The sequence below is a fragment of the Meleagris gallopavo genome, chromosome 11 (genome assembly GCF_000146605.3).
Source record: "Meleagris gallopavo isolate NT-WF06-2002-E0010 breed Aviagen turkey brand Nicholas breeding stock chromosome 11, Turkey_5.1, whole genome shotgun sequence".
Classification (NCBI taxonomy): Eukaryota; Metazoa; Chordata; class Aves; order Galliformes; family Phasianidae; genus Meleagris; species Meleagris gallopavo.
In genome coordinates this window covers 10,807,961-10,814,235 of record NC_015021.2, presented here as the reverse complement: position 1 = coordinate 10,814,235, position 6,275 = coordinate 10,807,961, and the positions used below count along the sequence as shown (strand labels likewise).

The following is a 6,275-nucleotide window of genomic DNA, read 5'->3' as shown; positions in this document are numbered from 1 at the left end:
TGGTAAAATCTGCTTTTGATAAAGAGCAGTAAGACCAAAATTAGTGGCATGCCAGTTAGTGTGATATCTGCAGGAAGACTAGAGGCATTTCAGTGCTGTGTTCCAACATTTCCATGTCTCTCTAAATTCTCAGCACTACTAGTTCTTTCATAGTATCATAGAATCATAAAGTTGCTCAGGTTGGAAAAGACCTTAAAGATCATCAAGTCCAACCACAACCTAACCATAGTACCCTAACTCTAACAACTCTCTGCTAAATCATGTCCCTGAGCACCACATCCAAACGGTTTTTAAACACATCCAGGGATGGTGACTCAACCACCTCCCTGGGGAGCCCATTCCAGTGCTTAACAACCCTTTGTGTAAAGAAGTTTTTCCTGCTATCCAACTTAAACTTACTCTGGTGCAATTTTGTTCTTCATAACTTCTTGTGCACGGCAGCCAGCCATGCCATAATTAATGAGGGATGCTCATTTTCCTTTTGGAGAGTGATTTTTCAGGTCTGAGACTTAGTCACTGCAGTTTCACAGTATCTTCAAACATTGAAATGTAGTGAAAGGCTGAATTAGGATGCAGGTCTGTTATGGCACCGTTAAGTTGGTCCTGTTGACTTCAAAAGAGATCATTGAGCATGCAGCATTTTGCAAAGTCAGGTTTCTTACTAAGATGTCATCGAATCAAAATAGGAGTCGTCAGAAAGAAATATGTTGCTACCACAGGAATGTTGATGTGAAAAAATCTCCACTGAGCAGAAGTACCTTGGTGCTGCCAGGAGATGCTGAAGATGGTGCTAGTATTGAGGTCAACTTTGCATAATGCATATTGTAGATGTATTGCATAACGTGTGATAAGGCACTTGATCATTTAGCTGTGATTTGTGATTGTCAGTGAGATGCAAAGCAGTTGAAGTAACTTTTCATCTCTCTCACAGGATCTTACGTAACTGCCATGATGACGCATCCAGATTTGCTTACCTTGTAGCAAAGCCCAGCTGTGGTTACCTTGAGCAGGAGGACTTCATCCCGCTGCTTCAGGTACCTGCACTCAGCACTGAACTGATGGGGAGAGGGGGAAATGTTTGTTTTTTTTAACTGCTTTATTCTCATGTCTTTGAATGTTTACCAAAAACATGCAGACCTATGGTTGAACAGCGTCTGGGTGGGTTACTTTAGAGAACAGTTATAATTGAATTTGTCTAGCCAGACTATCAGATAAAATATCTGTACAAAAAAACCCCTTGCAGTTCCAACTGGCCTGTGTGCATCTCTGTACCTGTTAGTACCAAAGTTCCACTGCTGCTTTTTTTCCGATATTCAGGCAAAATGTCTGTGTCACGCTTTCATTTCTTCTTAGTATGCAGGCCAAAGTCTGTGCATCTTATTTCATTTCTTTTTTCCCTTCAATTCAGATGTGATATTTTTAGCAGAGCAATTATGAAAACAAAGTATTTGTGCAGACTCTGGATAGATCTAGCTCTTCTACAATTTCTCTGTAAATCAGGGCTATCTGCTTCTCTTATCATCTGTTGATAATTTTTTTTTCCCAGGCTATTCCATAATGTCCTTAGTTTTAACACACTTTGTTGCCCTCTTTGCAAAACCTCAGAAGAGATGCTTTGCTAGGGAAAGATTTTTTTTCTGTGCTGGATGTTTGTGTGTCTCAAACAAGCCTAACTGGGACTGCAATAAATTTTCTTCTGTTCTTTTTCACCTTTTCTCCACTGGGCATACTGCCTTTCCTGTCTTCTTAGCTACTGGTTCATCCAAAGACATGTACAGTCTTGTTTGTCATTCAACCAGATGTTAGCAGTATTACACCATACGACACCACCATATTAGACATCAAGTTAGACTGGCCAAAACCAGGTCGTATTGTGCCCCTAAGGGCACTGTATCAGCTCTGTCCCTTTGCCACATCATGGTATAAGCAGCAAAATTCTGAACACCTCTTAAAGAGTAGAGGAGTCAGACGTAAAATTACACAGACAATCTGATACACAGAGGTCTGAGCTGATTGATTCAAGATCTAAGCAATTTCTGTATATGTCTGGTCATGCATTTTTTAGTAGGTTTGGCATCATGAGTGAGTATTTCACTTACAAAAAGCTGACATTATAAAACTCCACGTATAGTTCAAGTCAATTTTGGGAAAGCACTGATGTCTGTCTGCTTTCTAAGGTTCACATGAATTTTCATTGTTGTGGACGATGTGAAAAGCAACTTTCTTAGCCTTTCACAGAACACTCATTACTGACACTTAGCTCTAACAAATATCAATGTATTCAAAGAATGGAAAAAATGTTTATGGAGAAGAGGTGGTTGCATGGTCAACTAACTAATTTTGTATCTCGTTCAATAAAAATGAGTTTTCATCCACTCACTAACTCTCTTCCTTTGTTTTTCTGTCCTTAAGTAAATCAATATGGCCCAACAGGTGCGTATTGCCCAGAAAATGTATTGTACTTGTATTTCTAGAAGGTTCACTTCATAGATTAAAAGGTGTAATTTCAGTTTTATTGTTAATGCTGAAAAAGTAAGCAAAAGTATTGGTTTGTAAAAAACAAAACAAAACCCAGTAACATCTGAACTTTAAATAAAAGGAGTAGGAAATCTGTTTCAGTTTACTTGGTCTTATCTTGCAGGATGTGGTAGAAACGCACCCTGGTCTGACGTTCCTAAAGGATGCTCCAGAATTCCATTCCCGGTATATTACTACGGTAGGCTGGCTTGTTCCATCTCCTGTCACAGTGCTGTACCAGCCCTCATTTTGTTATTTGTCACCATTCCCAGATCATTCATTTATTGCAAAAATACATGGTTTTTATATTGCTAGCAAGAAGTTGCATTCAGAATTTCTTCAGAACAAAAAAATAATCAATCTGTGTATAAGAGGTCACTCACAAGGGTAGTAATGATTCTTTGTGGTCTTAAACAAATCTTTAAAACAATTTTGGCCTTTAATTATGTTGGAGGAAAATAAGAGTGCTCCTTCTTTGGTCTTTGAGAGCTACTAAGTTACCCCTAATACTACAGGGCTGCTGTGGCCTGGGAGGCCATTTGAAGATTTCTGTCACTTAGGCGTGGGGACTCTGATTGTTCCATGGTACAAGGCATCCATTGCACCACTGTCCAACTCTCCTGCATCTCACTTGCCAGAACGCCTCTCTAGTCCTTCTGAATCACTGATTTTTTTGTGACTACTGCTGGTAGATCTGTAGCTTTGTTCCCACTCTGCAGTCAGAAGTTAGATTTGTGCTTTACCTGAAAAAGTTTGTACTTTTATTTTAAGCCTGTGTTGTGTTGGGTATGAATATGGATAAAAGATATAAATGTGGAATGTTTGATCTCTGCAATGATAATAAACTCAGATAAAAATGAGTCTGAGGAGAGCTTCATCTCAGCTGGGCTTAGAGCTTTTCTGATTGGCTTTTCTTATTGGCTCTGTGGGGACCTGCTGCACCACATATCGGCAGCTGGAAGATTACTGGCAGGCACAGACTTATCCCTTTCTTGTAAGGAGCAGATGGCAGAGGAACACTGCTGCTTCGGCCATATCCAGTGTTTGTGAATCTGTATAACGAGAGACAATTTCAAATGTCTAAACACTCTTGACTATGGTGGTAAATGTCAATGTAGTATCAGCATCTTCAGTCCCCGCAGAGCGAGACAGCAGATATGTTAAGCATAGTACCTGGTCAGAGTAGGTATAACAAATGTCCAGGTGATTTTGAAGGCTCGTGAATGGATGAATTGCTGTGATTTCTGGACCACACCAGGTGCTGTGTGTGTTCTGGTTTGAGACATAGCTGCACTTCAAGATAACTGAAATCTAGGCTACTACTAAAAAGAGAAATCCTTTCCTTCCTTTTATTTTCTTACAACTTCCCTTGTACCTGGATGAGCTATGTCCTGTGTGACAGTCAAATTTGGGCACAGAATAAGATCCTTCATGTGTACGTGAAACTTCTCAATGCTTCTTGATTCTGCTCATCTCCTCTGTGCTTTCTTACTTCAGCCTGAGAGCCTTTAGACACCCCTCTGTGTAATCCTGTTCACAATGGTGGCTTCCTAAGCTTTCTCTCTGGCACCCAGGAAATGATGGTGCTGGTGTTTGAAGTGAACACTGTGTGGCAGCGAATCTTACAAAGCTGTGACATCCTTCACAGACTTCTCGTGCTTGCAGAACAACTCTGTTTTGGGTGTCTCTTCTGACAAACAGATTCCTCCTGAGCTCTGTGTTTGGCCTTGGCTGGATCACTGAGCTGGAGCAGAGTCCTAGACCTAAGCAGACACAAAGTCTATTGGATCAGGTTGGTCCCATGTGGAGTAGCAATACGTGGCCCACTGCAATAGTGCCTCTCCTCTCTGACAGCAGAAATTCCTATTTCTCACATGTCCATTCATGAATAATTTGGCACTTCTATCTTTAATGTCATGAAATTGAGTATTTCCACCAGGAGGTAATGAAGGAAACAGCTTTGTCCTTGGATTTTGAGACTGCCTGGACACTTTCATTCCCTTCAAGGTAGAGTACCTTGTACTTATTTATAGTGATGTGCTATATCTGCTGCAAGAGCAAGAGTTATATTTCATTTTTTGTATTACAGATCAGGGCCATAAAGAGACACTGGCTTTTGTGTTCATTATTGAATATGGCATCACTTGGTTGAAATCACCTGGAGAGTAAGTTAACAATGGATGTGTTTGCATGTTTCATTATTTTTCACTTCTTTCCATGCCTTTTAGAGGTGCCTTTTGGATACACTAGCCTTTATGTAACCTGCATCAGTGTATTTGACCTGTTGTATTGCCAAACTGTTTGTTTCTAAAGTATACTAAACTACTTGTTTCTTTTAACAGAGGTAGACTCCTGAAACCGATGAAGAGGATGCAGAATATCATGAGACATTTAACATCACTTCTTCCAGAATGTGCAAAGAAAGCTCACTGTTAGCAGTGCATGCTGTTGTTAAAAATCTGAGTCAACTGAAAACAACTTATCAAAACTTACTGCTTGGTGAAAAAAAACGTTCAGCTTATTACTCATGTGAATGTGGAAAGTGAAGATGGCCTACAGGATTTAATAAAGATTTGGGGTTTTTTGTGTGTTTGTTTGTCCCTCCCCACCCCTCCCCAAAATTGTGTTGTTTTTCTTTTATGGGGATATTGGGAAAAGATCTGGAACTAACCCATCAATGGTTTTGGACCTGGAGATACTTTACATGATAGTATTGGGCAAATAAGGAAGGAGCTTCCCCCTTCCAAAGGCTCATGTACTCAATTCAGAATAAACAGACTTCCGTGCCAGGAAGAAGGGAGCCAGAGTCACAGCGTACAAGGATGTAGCTGCTGAGTAGAAGTGCATGTAGCAGCTTGGGCCTGAGGCCAGTTACTTACTTGGTTTCTAAGCTTACAGCGCAGATGTAATCATGCAGCAGGTGCTCTAACTCAGAAACATAAAGCAGGCAGACCACAGGAGTTAATTTTCTATCACAGTAGACACTGGCTGTTTGAATGTTGCAAATCATGTCAGCTTTATTATAATCTCCTACAGTATTTCCCAAATGCTTTTTTTGACAGCCTTGTCTTTGTAAGCTGGAAAAGAGAGAAGTGTAGACACTGTGTGTGTGTGTGTGTGTGTACTTGCAGTTTACTACTCACCAAAACTACCATTGTTTGAATAATAAAGCCTGCACTGAGTGACTGGATACAGTAGAGAGGAGGTGAAGAGAGATTCCATCTTTCCCCTGTACGCCTTATTTTTACAGCTGATGAGAGGGGAGCAGAGGGTACATCCTTATCAATATGATCTGACAGAGGAATGGTTTCTTTGAGTCACTAAGGGAGATATTTTGCTGTCTGCTATTACCCAGCAGGCGGAGGAAAAGAAAAAGACTGCTAGCTAGGGCTTCTTTTTCTATCCTGAGATTTTTGTTTATGTCCTTGGAATCTGTAAAAGCTGTATCTGTGAATTGCTAGAGTTGACAGGTGTGGTAATGGATCATGTGTGAGGTGAGACACTTCAGCTGAAGTTCTCTGAACTGGCTAGCAAAACCTGGAAGCAAAGCCCAAACAAAATTAAAAAATAGTCCAGAATGGCAATAGTTGCCAGCAACATTGAAGAAGGAAGACACAGCTTTGAATTGTTTAAGACCAGAAAAGACCATTATAATTCCCTGGGCTGACCTCTGGCATTACACAGACCACAGAACATTGCTCAGTGATTGCTATAATTAGGATAAATTTTCTTTTTGATAGAATTAATGCACAACTTCA

At 40.3% G+C, this 6,275-nt stretch overlaps 1 long non-coding RNA gene across 3 annotated transcripts; it reads left to right on the top strand.

Annotated features, from left to right (window-relative positions):
* Window positions 1-909: 909 nt before the first annotated feature.
* On the top strand, window positions 910-6,275 carry LOC104912650. 3 transcript variants are annotated; one of them, XR_002118565.1, is made up of 5 exons: window positions 910-1,034; window positions 2,642-2,716; window positions 3,033-4,524; window positions 4,607-4,682; window positions 4,860-6,275. It is a non-coding gene; the product is annotated as an uncharacterized LOC104912650 (long non-coding RNA). The 3 variants fall into 3 exon arrangements; XR_002118566.2 differs by having other exon boundaries at window positions 912-1,034; window positions 4,457-4,524; XR_002118564.1 differs by having other exon boundaries at window positions 2,642-4,524.